At 32.9% G+C, this 13993-nt stretch overlaps 1 long non-coding RNA gene across 1 annotated transcript; it reads left to right on the top strand.

The window, feature by feature from the left end:
- Nucleotides 1-2770: 2770 nt before the first annotated feature.
- Nucleotides 2771-13671, top strand: LOC132606314 (uncharacterized). The gene is made up of 2 exons (XR_009569690.1): nt 2771-3739; nt 13403-13671. It is a non-coding gene; the product is annotated as an uncharacterized LOC132606314 (long non-coding RNA).
- The last annotated feature ends 322 nt before the right edge of the window (nt 13672-13993 follow it).

Here is a 13993-nt window from a genome sequence, read left to right as displayed (position 1 = left end):
GTCCAATGAGACTTCCCCTAATTCAGTAATTTCTTCACCCTCCTCTACTTCCATAGAAAACAGTTGTCTCTTCTTTTTACAAATGTGGCCAAAACTGTACTTCTCATCACAGTTGAAGCACAGCCCCTTGCTCCTCCTCTCATCCATTTCAGCAGGTGTTAGTAATTTGGCATTTCTGTAGGGTGGTTTGGGTCCTATACTAGCATTAGTTTGAGGTTTAAAGGGTGCATTGGTGGATTTAGCTTGTAGGTTCTGGTGCTGGTTTTGGGGAAAAGAAGAATTGGCATGGTTTTGGAAAAAAGAAGAATTGGCATAGTAAGATGGTTTATTATTTGAGAATCTGATCATATTTTTGGGGTTGGGATTAGGTAGCATCCCAGTAAAAAGTTGTTGTTGGACAGCAATGGTTTGTTCTTGAATTTTAGCCAAACTAACAGCCTTAGCTAAGGTTCTTGGTCCTAACATCTTAACAGTCAGCCCAATCTCAGGTTTCAGCCCTCTTACAAAACAACTAACAACATACTCCTCAGATAATTCCACCCTTGTTAGTAATTCATCAAAAATATCTACATATTCTTGAACTGATCCTAACTGCTTGAGTTCCTTGAAATCTCCCATTGGATCATCAAACAGCTCTTCTCCAAACCTAGCATACAAACACCCCACATATTCTCCCCATCTTGGCCAATCTCTAGTTATTCTACTTTTCATATATGACTGATGCCATTGCAAGGCTCTTCCTTCTAGTCTACATGATGCCATTTTCACTTTAGCACCCTCTTCTATATCCTCTACATCAAAAAATTGATCACATTTATACAACCAGTCTTTCAAGTTTTGTCCATCAAACTTGGGAAATTCTAACTGATATTTCCTATTAGTAGCAATTTCATACCTCTCATGTCTGCAATTCCTCACAGGTGCTGCATCAGCTACTTCAGGTGCTGCATTTCTGTCATGAACTGCTGTATGTCCATTGATATTGTTTCCTCCATTACCCAGTAGCATTCTCTTAATTTCCTCCATTGCCTGTGCTACTCTTTCATCCACCATAGTGCGCATATCAGAAACTGAAGTCACAACTCCATCCATGGAGTTTTTGAGAGAATCGACTTCCTTCCTTAATTCTTGCATTCTGGTATTGTGGTCACCCATCTGTCCAGGTCAAAGAATCACACGCTCTGATACCAATGATGCACTCTGAATCCAAATTGGATCGAAAGTAGCAATTTAAACTAGCCTAAAGAGTAAATGAAGTAGAATTACTCTTGACAGCCAAGTTTAAGAACCCTAAATTGGAATTCAGTTGAAGAAGAGAGAAAGGAGTATTGTTTCATAGAAGAATCTGATTGAATGCTTTTACAATTGATGAAACTACACTTTATAGCCTAATGAGGTTTTGGCGGCAAAGTTAGTTATAACTAACTTTGTGACAGCTCATACCCATGTGCAGTGCACATGACTGTAACTAACACTACTAACCACCTCACTAATCAACTCCTAATTACAGCTAAGCAATTACAAGAAATGTAAATGAATTAAAATGAATTACAACTAATAGAAATGACATGCACAAATTCTGGATCATATCAAAATTTTATATATTTCGAAACTAGAAAGGATTATCGATCACAATAATTAACAATCAAGAATATTTAAAAGGCATATAAAGAACTTCCGATAAAAAAAACTTGGTTGAATCTCGAATTCCAACAGTGCCACATAAATCAAGTCTAATCACATCACATACACAGTCAAATAGTACCAAAACTGCTAAACTAAATTAAAGAGGCACACAATATAAAAGTTGAATTTACCCATAAGAGAAGCTTGTAGAAGATGTTGAGCCAATAGAATCTGATCAGTTGGAGTAATATCACCACCTTCATCAACCAACCTTGTTCGGATCGACACAACACTGTATATAGTTGACCCCATAACTACGAACACAGTACCTCGGCCTTTCTTGACCCTGTCCAGGCCCATTATCACTAGCTTCCTTAATGGTGTCTCGAACACGAAGATCACGATGACTGACATTTCGCAAAATATTAAAGTCAATAGTAACTGAATCATTGTTCTAGGAGGTTTCCTTTTTTAAGCAGAATATGATTTGGAGAGGTTTTTGTTGACCGTTTTTGTATCTTCAATTGCATTTTTGCAACAGGACTCTCAATTACACTGAGGTCACCTCAACTTCTCAGAATTGCAGATTTGTGTGAACATTACTCCTTCGAGAAAAGGACCAAAATCATCCATAATGTTTGGGTTTGGTTCAAAATCATACATATTCTTTCACATGGTGCACTAATAGTACATTATGTTTGCATAAGTGGTGCACTTTTAGTCACAATCCCAAATAAATTTAACGGAAAAGAACAAAAATGCCCCTGAACTTTTAGAAAAGGTATAAAAATACCCTTTATTCATCTATTTTGCTAAAACTACCCCTCAATTCAACTTTTTGAGAATTTAATGCCCTTAACTAACGGACAACACTAATTTTTTTTTTAAAAAAATAAATTAAATTGCACATGACATTTTATTACTGAAAAATTAATTTATTCTTTTAAAAAGAAATCTGAAAAATCGTTATTTGTAGAATAAGGAAAAATAATTTTTCAACATCCATTTCTTTAAAAACAAAAATGTAGTAAGCCTTTTATATATATATATATATATATATATATATATATATATATATATATATATATATATATATATAAAAAACAGAATTGGATTTTCATTAAAACATGTGGAATTTTTTTAAGTTTGGAAAAAAAAATTAACGGGTGGAAACCCCATTTTTTTTTTAGAAAATTCAATTTTTAAATCTGAAAAACTGATTGTTTTTTTAAGTAAAATGTGCAAAACTAATACTCCATAATTTTCTTCTAGATTTAAAAAAAGATAGTTTTCTGGTTTTTTTTTTTAAACACAGTTTTTCCATAAAAAAATTAATTTTTTCAGATTTTTATAAAAATCTAATTTTTCACATTTTGAAAAGAAAAAAAAATTATTGTTGTCCGTCAGTCAAGGTTTTACTCGTTAAAAAAAAGTTTTCCAAATTTAAAAAAATTCCAAGGTTTCAGATTTCTTTTTAAAAGAATAAATCAATTTTTCAGTAATAAAATGTCATGTGCAATTTATTTAAAAAAAAAAAAAAATTAGTGTTGTCCGTTAGTCAAGGGGAATAAATGAGCCAAAAAGTTGAATCGAGGGGTAGTTTTAGCAAAATAGATGAATAAAGGGTATTTTTATACCTTTTCTAAAAGTTCAGGGGCATTTTTGTTCTTTTCCGTTAAATTTATTTGGGATTGTGACTAAAAGTGCACCACTTATGCAAACATAATGTACTATTAGTGCACCATGTGAAAGAATATGTATGATTTTGATCCAAACCCAAACATTATGGATGATTTTGGTCCTTTTCTCTTACTCCTTCCGTCCCGGATTAGTTGTCACGTTTTTTTTCTTTTTCTTTTTTTAATTAATTTAAGGCCACTAGGCTTTTTGTCACCTAGTGGCTGTTTTATTGACAATCAAATAGGCAACAAAACAAAAACCAGATAGTTGCCCGAAAACATAAAGGCAGTAAAAAGAAAAGCATCAAAAACTCTCTTTGACCGGTCCAGAAGTGGCAACGTCGAGGTATGCTGCCGGAGAAGAGCTTGCCGCCGCCGGTGTGTCGATTTGTGATTCTGTAGCTCACTGTTGTGCTCTGAAGTGTAGATCTGAGGTTCGTGATTTCTCTTTCTCCTCTTTTTGTTGAGTATATTCATCACGAATTTCTTTCGATTTCAAGTATGAACCTGCATTATTCTCTGCCTTCCTTGTTAATGATGTTGTATATCTTCGATGTTGACCCTCCAACGCTGTAATCACGTTTCCTGCCCTTTGAAAAATTATAATAATAAATAAAAAGCTTTTTTTTTTACTAATTTATTCTTATATCTCTTTAATAAATATGCACTTTATTTAATAATAAGATTAAATTAATTTTATTTGTATTTAAACAATCATAATATCAATCAATAATACTTATTGTACTCTTTAAATTAGTGCTCCCTCCATCCCAAAATAAGTGTCACCTTAATAGAAAAAAATTATCCCAAATAAGTGTCACTTTAGGAGTTCAAGTCAACAATTGGAAAGTGTTTTCAACTATACCCTTAACATTAAAGAAGTAATATCTTTAATATATTCTCCAATTCTCAAAAATAAAGAGGGGTAGTTTAGTAAAATTGATAGTGTATTTATTGATTTTTTAATGGGCGTGATTTTGTTAAAGTGACACTTATTTTGGGACGGACGGAGTAATTTCTATGCTATGAATTAATGTTTGTTACTTTCAAGAACGCTTAATATTAAAGTAAATTGACACAAAATTAATTAATTTTATAGTAGAATATTATTTTAAAATAAATATGGGACAAAGGGTTTACTATATAAGCCTAACTGACTTGTAAATGAGGCTCATAAATCCTTTGTAAATTGTAAATGTGATTGCTTTACTTTCTTATGACTAAAAAGAATTTAAATTCCTGACATAAATAATTCTTTTGTTTGTTTGGGGTTGGAATAAAATTATAATAAATGGTAGAAACTTTCATTAGATTAAAGTAAAGAGAGAGGAAAGGAAAATGTTGAATAGAATTTTGTTTTCACATTGTTAAACGTAGAAGTGGAAAAGGTTCCATTGAATAACAATACTCAAATTGTAACCGGAGTACTCAAATTTATGGTACTGATGACGCTTGTATTACTTACTCTTCGAGATAAAATGTTGACAAGATTGAAAAGAAAAACAATATGAATTCCTTTTTATCCGATTTGTGTGCTGGTGAAAGATAATGAATTTTAACATAAAATTAATTGAGATGCGCTAATTTAGCCCCGACACTATTATTATTTAAAATGTCTTTTTTCCATGGACAATTAAGATTTGATAACAAATAGGACCAAAACTACTTGTAATACTCCCTCCATTCCGTTTTACTAGTTTTTTTATATTAAATATTTTCTCTTTTACTTATTCATTTCATCAAATCAACATAGATTTATTATTTTGTTCAAATAATTTATGTACGAATAATTTAATAAAATAAGCTCTTAACAAATAACTAGCAAACTATGTCCATGCGATGCACGGGGTCCAACATGATTAATTTAGTTGGTCTTTATGGTTTGTATATTTTGCAAAGGCTACTACGATTCTCCTTAGTGAGTCTCCATATTTTTTTCGTTTCGTCTTATTTTTCCCCTTAATTTCTCAATTGTTGTTAAAATCTATCTTATTTTGGTTATGTCCGCCTCTTTTTATATTTAGTAAGTTGACAATTCAAATATCCTACATGTCAAGTTTATAATCACAAGATTCAAAGGATACTTTATTATATTATGCACATTTTTAATTTAGAACCACAAGATAGTCTATCTTTATTTCTTAAACACCGTGTCTAGTCAAACGCAGACACTTAAATTGAGACAGAGGGAGTATATGTCAAATGAAGGAAATGAAAAGACAATTGAGACACTGCGGACACGTGGGGACTTAAAAAGGTAGTATTAATGTTAAACTTCTGAAATGATACATGTTAATCCTGGCTTAGAGTACAATTTCAGTTGCTTTTTGTACAACTTATTGTTGCTGTGTTCATCTACTTGGGCGTTTGTTGTTAAAAAAATAATATATATCTTATTTTGGTTATGTCCACCTCTTTTTATATTTAGTAAGTTGACAATTCAGATATCCTACATGTCAAGTTTATAATCACAAGATTCAAAGGATGTTTTATTATATTATACACATTTTTAATTTAGAACCACAAGATTTGAAAGTCTATCTTTATTTCTTAAACTCCATGTCTAGTCAAACGTAGACACTTAAATTGAGACAAAGGGAGTACATGTCAAATGAAGGAAATGAAAGGATAATTAAGATACTGCGAACCTGTGGATACACAAGAGGTAGAATTAATGTTCAACTTCTGAAATGTACACGTGTTAATCCTTGCTTAGAGTACAATTTCAGTTACAACTTATTGTTGTGTTCGTCCACCTTGGGCGTTTATATATAAGAAGATAAGACGGAAAAAAATATAGAATAGAAAAATAGACATATATTTTTAGTAATATGGGACGAAGGGAGTACTTCATTTTTATTAATTCTTAAAGAATGTGAAAAGTCAAGTATAGTAATGTGACCAAGTAATAGGGGACGAAGGGAGTACTACATTTATTAATTCTTAAAGAACGTGAAAAGTCAAGTAATATGGACAGAGAGAGTACTTCATTTATTAATTTTTAAATAACGTGAAAAGTCAAAAGTGAACAAGTAAAGTGCACGAAGGAAATAAATATGTGTCGGAGTATTAAAATTGAAGTGCATACATGTATACATGAGAAGAGAATAAATATTCAGCAAGGACGTGAAAAGTCAAAAGTGAACAAGTAAAAGTGCACGGAGAGAATAAATATATGTCGAAGAATTAAAATTGAAGTGCATACGTGTACACATGAGAAGAGAATAAATATTCAGTATTATGATATATATTCACGTGGGATTTATTAATTCTTAAAAACGTGAAAAGTCAAAAGTGAACAAGTAAAAGTGCACGGAGGAAATAAATTTGTGTATGAGAATTAAAATTGAACTGCATACAGACGTCTATACATGTATGACATATATCCACGTGGGATTTATTAATTCTTAAAGAACGTGAAAAGTCAAAAGTGAACAAGTAAAAGTGCACAGAGGAAATAAATGTGTTGGAGAATTAGAATTGAAGTGCATACGTCTATGCATGAGAAAGAAATAAATATTAAGTACTATGACATATGTCCACGTGGGATTAAAAAATAGTTGGGTAAAGTGTACAAGTTATATAGCTTATGGTACAAGCATTCATTGCGTGTACAGTTTGTAAAGCTTTTGGTACAAGTTGGTTGTAACAACCCGATATTTTTCTTTTGAATTACTTCTTTAATTATAACTTATTTAATTTTAACTGATTTCCTATAGAACTATTTACATTACATATATATACACACCTACATATTTAGAAAGAGATATGTATTCTCAAGGAATTTGTCGGTACATATATATAAGCGTAGTAAGGAGTAAGTTGGAGAATTAAATTAATGACTAAATGACACAATATGCTTAAATGGGAAAAGAAGTGTAAGGGAAGTTTGGATGACAATTTAAGTGGCTAAAGAAGTGGGGCAAGCCCGCACTCCTTTTTTTCTGGCACGTTTGAAATGACCAAGGAGTATGACTTTGGGACTTTTTTTTTTTAGTTTTGGTACAGATTACACAAAACAATACGCTCAGGGCTATAGAAGTTTGGCAGAAGCACTAAAGGGTTAAGGACAAAGCTATTCCTTGGGATCAAATTCAGGGACTTAGGATTCATATAAGACCAAGTTGAGTTTATTTTATCCTATTCCTAGTCCTTCATGGATTAAGCAAGCACAAGCAGTTTCTTTAAACTTGCAATTAGTATTGGAAAAGACGTTGTTGAAGCACTGAAGTAGGATAAATTCCAACGCACAGTAACAGATTATGGCTATTGAAGATCATTGAAGAGATTTTGGCATTTCAAAAGAGGTTGGTGTTCCGGTTATAAGGCAAGTGAGGCTTAAACTCTTAGTTTACTTGCTTTTCATAAAAACATATGGTTTGTGTTGTATGTATGCATTTAAACGAGAAAAGGACCAAAATCATCCATAATGTTTGGGTTTGGATCAAAATCATACATATTCTTTCACATGGTGCACTAATAGTACATTATGTTTGCATAAGTGGTGCACTTTTAGTCACAATCCCAAATAAATTTAACGGAAAAGAACAAAAATGCCCCTGAACTTTTAGAAAAGGTATAAAAATACCCTTTATTCATCTATTTTGCTAAAACTACCCCTCGATTCAACTTTTTGGCTCATTTATTCCCCTTGACTAACGGACAACACTAATTTTTTTTTTTTTTTAAATAAATTGCACATGACATTTTATTACTGAAAAATTGATTTATTCTTTTAAAAAGAAATCTGAAACCTTGGAATTTTTTTAAATTTGGAAAACTTTTTTTTAACGAGTAAAACCTTGACTGACGGACAACAATAATTTTTTTTTCTTTTCAAAATGTGAAAAATTAGATTTTTATAAAAATCTGAAAAAATTAATTTTTTTATGGAAAAACTGTGTTTAAAAAAAAAAACCAGAAAACTATCTTTTTTTAAATCTAGAAGAAAATTATGGAGTATTAGTTTTGCACATTTTACTTAAAAAAACAATCAGTTTTTCAGATTTAAAAATTGAATTTTCTAAAAAAAAAATGGGGTTTCCACCCGTTAATTTTTTTTTCCAAACTTAAAAAAATTCCACATGTTTTAATGAAAATCCAATTCTGTTTTTTTTATATATATATATATATATATATATATATATATATATATATATATATATATATAAAAGGCTTACTACATTTTTGTTTTTAAAGAAATGGATGTTGAAAAATTATTTTTCCTTATTCTACAAATAACGATTTTTCAGATTTCTTTTTAAAAGAATAAATTAATTTTTCAGTAATAAAATGTCATGTGCAATTTAATTTATTTTTTTAAAAAAAAAATTAGTGTTGTCCGTTAGTTAAGGGCATTAAATTCTCAAAAAGTTGAATTGAGGGGTAGTTTTAGCAAAATAGATGAATAAAGGGTATTTTTATACCTTTTCTAAAAGTTCAGGGGCATTTTTGTTCTTTTCCGTTAAATTTATTTGGGATTGTGACTAAAAGTGCACCACTTATGCAAACATAATGTACTATTAGTGCACCATGTGAAAGAATATGTATGATTTTGAACCAAACCCAAACATTATGGATGATTTTGGTCCTTTTCTCGCATTTAAACCATTTAGTTCGTGTGAGTGGGCAAGCATGATCTAAATTGGATAATTTCCAAGTTTCTAAAGTAATGACCGTATGAATCCTTTAGCGTAATTTCGCTTAAATAGATACTATTTATACAAATAAATCCTGACTAGATATACCGAAACAGTTTTTCTAGAACTATTGAGGCCACTACGAGTGTTTTGAGAAAATCTTTGACGTAGATGACTTGTGGTCAGTCTTTATGGGTTAAAAAAAAAAAGGCAAATCAGTATTGGTGTTATTGATATAGCAAGGAGCATATGATAATGGTTTCTACAGATATTGAGAGTACTATATGTGTCGAGTACTAAGAGAACAAAACTCTACTAGAATACCATAATAGACAGGTATAAGTCAAGCTAAATATGAGTTTAGAAGGATTCTGAAAAGATTGAGAAAAGTCAAGCAGTGGAAGTATGTCATTTATGTATTTAGCAAGACTATGACGGTCGTCATGTAGCAGAGTTGATTATCGCAACAATTTTGACTTGGTTGACTCATAAGACAGTTCAGTTTTGATGAAGAGATGAGTGTGTGCTGGACCTTAGATGCTTAGACTGTAATGAAGACAATCTCAGTATATTAATTGCCTACATGTACAGAAGGGTAAATGAGTAGCATAAACTTCTAAATAGATGAAGAGGCATGAGGAGAACTACAACACAAATTTGGGAATGGACCACGACAATTTGGTATATAGAGTTATGACATACCTATTTATACTATGAAGTCATTAGGATTCTATATTAATCCCTAGAGTTTACACAGGTCCTTAAGAAAAAGGGCTCTCTCATATATGACAACATCGATCCGGGTTGGTACACGATGTTCTTTCCCTGTCCTTATTTTTAGCAAAAGTATGAGATATGAGATTTATGTTCTGCACTTGACGACTTCGTATGCTTATTGGAAGCATTTTGTTATTATTCAGGTAAGATATGTTACAGATGCACCACGCAAGGTGGGTCAGGCAAGGTGCCAATGCGCAGCAAATGGGGTAAGACATGTGGATTAGATATCCCATGTCCTATAAGCAGTTATCTATCAATAGTATATTATATTTAGTAGTGTTTTCGGGTAAGCCGAATAGTCCGTGGACCACGGCAGGTGGGTAGTCACGAGACTAACGCATCGAAGATGGGGCAAGACATGTAAATCAAATAACCCATCTCCTGCAAGACTCTCTTATGATTGGGGACAGCTTCAGAATTAGCAGTGCCATCTTCAGTACTAGCAGCTTTTCAGCAATAATAGAGGTTTGCTTGCAGCATGTAATAGTTGGGGCAGCAGCGAGTCAATTAATTCGTATGAAGTGTATGATAAGATGTCTTATGCCACATATGATAGAGTATGGTGGCTCTAAAAATTTAAGATCAAGGCTAATCGGAATTTTACCTAATATCTTAAGCGCCTAGAGGAGGTATTTCAAGAGGTCTTATTTAGTCTCTATCGGTTGAGGGTTTTAAGAAAAATAGTGGAATGACTTCTTTAGTTCAAGCTCAATGAAGTTTCAGTGTTGGCTTTATGGTATAGTTACTGGATAACTTAGAGGAAATTGAGTCAGTTGGGTAACTTTTGATAGGCTCACTGAATCTGTGTACTTTGTATCGGATCAGATTTCTTATGCAGCACATTAGTTGCACAGATGCAGTGTCGAAAAGGTGGTACAGTCTCACCAGTTACTTTTGAGAAACGGATTGGAGTGGTAGCTTTCAGAGTGTGTCTTATTAGTTGCACAATAAGTTCCCAACATGCACGTGTCTTGCATTTATCAAGCTTACCTAATTTTAAAAAAAAAAATTTACTCCAAAATTCTCTGCTGGCAAAGTGAACGTGTCTTTCTCCCCATTAGTTGATGCAACTGATTATGCTACTTTCATGTATTTGTGCTTAATTTAATTTGCCTGAAAGAAGTCGTCCAATTGGAATCAACTCTACCACAAGCCAATCCCTTTACGTATAGTAAAGTTGTTACTATGTTTTGGTTGTTAAGTAACGGTCACGATACTCTATGTTTGACCCCATCCAGTCGCTTTTGTTAGTCTAGACTTTTAGCAATTTGCTGGATCCTATCTGTGAAAAAAAAATGGACTTACAAAAAAAAAAAAAAAAGTGCTAAGCTTAAGATCATTCTTGAGCAAATTCTAAACTTTAGTTATGGTATACTTCGAAAGGCATACCTTGAGAGCGATCATTTCGTTTAAACAATGAGTTAGATTCGAGTTGTCTCATTGGTATTTGTATATTGTCTCATTAGAGTTACATTCGTGTTTATAATTTTTATATGTAATTTTGGCATGATGCTACGGGGACGCTCGGTGCCCTATTTGCATGTGATTGATGGTATGGAGTCGCCCGAAACTCCCTAGTATATGTTAGTTTATAAATTATGATTGTTTTGTTGTTAGCTATTTTAAGACAAGTATATAAATAACATTAGTCCTAATTACAGGGGAAACTCTGTCGAAATTTCAGTAAACATAAGAGACTTGTTAAGAAGGCTAAGATTTGCCAGTGCGTCACTCTTTGACCAAGGGTAGAACTTTTCTTACGTTCGAGGACGAACTTTATTTTAAGGGAGGGAGAATGTAACAACCCGATATTTTTCTTTTGAATTACTTCTTTATTTATAACTTATTTAATTTTAACTGATTTCCTATAGAATTATTTACATTACATATATATACACACCTACATATTTAGAAAGAGATATGTATTCTCAAGGAATTTGTCGGTACATATATATAAGCGTAGTAAGGAGTAAGTTGGAGAATTAAATTAATGACTAAATGACAAAATATGCTTAAATGGGAAAAGAAGTGTAAGGGAAGTTTGGATGACAATTTAAGTGGCTAAAGAAGTGGGGCAAGCCCACACTCCTTTTTTTCTTGCACGTTTGAAATGACCAAGGAGTATAACTTTGGGACTTTTTTTTTAGTTTTGGTACGGATTACACAAAACAATACGCTCAGGGCTATAAAAGCTTGGCAGAAGCACTAAAGGGTTAAGGACAAAGCTATTCCTTGGGATCAAATTCAGGGACTTAGGATTCATATAAGACCAAGTTGAGTTTATTTTATCCTATTCCTAGTCCTTCATGGAGTAAGCAAGCACAAGCAGTTTCTTTAAACTTGCAATTAGTATTGGAAAAGACGTTGTTGAAGCACTGAAGTAGGATAAATTCCAACGCACAGTAACAGATTGTGGCTATTGAAGATCCTAGTCCTTCATGGAGTAAGCAAGCACAAGCAGTTTCTTTAAACTTGCAATTAGTATTGGAAAAGACGTTGTTGAAGCACTGAAGTAGGATAAATTCCAACGCACAGTAACAGATTGTGGCTATTGAAGATCATTTGAAGAGATTTTGGCATTTCAAAAGAGGTTGGTGTTCCGGTTATAAGGCAAGTGAGGTTTAAACTCTTAGTTTACTTGCTTTTCATAAAAGCATATGGTTTGTGTTGTATGTATGCATTTAAACCATTTAGTTTGTGTGAGTGGGCAAGCATGATCTAAATTGGATAATTTCCAAGTTTCTAAAGTAATGACCGTATGAGTCCTTTAGCGTAATTTCGCTTAAATAGATACTATTTATACAAATGTAAAGTTTAGAAGCGGTATTGAATGGATGTATGTTCCACTTACTTAGATACTATTTTTCATAAAAGCATATGGTTTGTGTTGTATGTATGCATTTAAACTATTTAGTTTGTGTGAGTGGGCAAGCATGATCTAAATTGGATAATTTCCAAGTTTCCAAAAGTAATGACCGTATGAGTCCTTTAGCGTAATTTCGCTTAAATAAATACTATTTATACAAATGTAAAGTTTAGAAGCGGTATTGAATGGATGTATGTTCCACTTATCATATCTTCAGAGGGGCATACTTCCACAGGTCCCATTGATGTTCGGTGAGAGATAAATGCTAGAATTTTAAGTAACCCGGGTAAGATGGGGGTAAATAATGCCCTCTCCGGAAGACAGGGTAAGACATAGACAAATACGTACTATGTCCCGTGAGCATAGATTCAAATTCAGTGTAGTGAGTCTATTGCTTGTCCGGGTAAGATAGGGTAAATAATGCCCTCTCCGGAAAACGGGGTAAGACATAGACAAATACGTACTATGTCCCGTGAGCATACATTCAAATTCAGTATATTTCATGTATTGCTCGTCCCGGTAAGATGCGGGTAAATAATGCCCTCTCCGGAAGACGGGGTAAGACATAGCTAAATACGTACTATGTCCCGTGAGCATAGATTCAGATTTAGAGTATTTCATGTTTTTCTTGTTTATGCTTCACGATTTCAACTTTAGCTTCAGTGTTTGTATATATTTAATATACTTGTACTGTGTAATTGCTTTTATGCATTATCAAGGATTTCAAAGACTTGCCCCAAGGGTAAGCTGAGAGTGTCGATGATCTTGCTGGGTCTTTTAGACTCACGCTTGTTGATGTTGTATGTGTGCAGGTGTGGTTAACGGTGACCAGGTAGCCGGTACTTGATTCATTCCAGCTTTGTTCGGTCTAGTTCAATCGAGGTGCGCCACCATTCGATCATGGCGGCTTCTTCTTCTTTAGTTGACTTTGTAGTATTTCGAGCTACATCTCGTACTTTTATATTCAGACTAGTAGTTCCATGACTTAGACATTTTTATGGGGTTTGTGGGCAAGACTCAGTATTTGTATTTCGCTTCCGCACTTTTCTTTATATTATGAGACTGCATATTATTCATTTTATTCGTTAATTTTCACAAGATTAGCTTAGAGGGTTCGCCTTATGGGTAGAAGCTCGACGGGTGCCCGGTCACGACCTGAGTGTCAGATTTGGGTCGTAACATTGGTGATGCTGTGTTAGTCTATAACGTGAAAAGTAAAAAGTGAACAAGTAAAAGTGCATGGAGGAAATAAATATGTGTCAGAGAATTAAAATCAAAGTGCATCCATTTATACATGAGAAGAGAATAAATATTCAGCAAAAACGTGAAAAATCAAAAGCGAACAAGTAAAAGTGTACGGAGGAAATAAATATGTGTCGGAGAATTAAAATTGAAGTGCATAC

This window comes from Lycium barbarum, chromosome 8 (genome assembly GCF_019175385.1).
Source record: "Lycium barbarum isolate Lr01 chromosome 8, ASM1917538v2, whole genome shotgun sequence".
NCBI lineage: Eukaryota > Viridiplantae > Streptophyta > Magnoliopsida > Solanales > Solanaceae > Lycium > Lycium barbarum.
The sequence above is the reverse complement of the archived record's forward strand: the minus strand, read 5'-3'. Positions and strand labels throughout refer to the sequence as shown.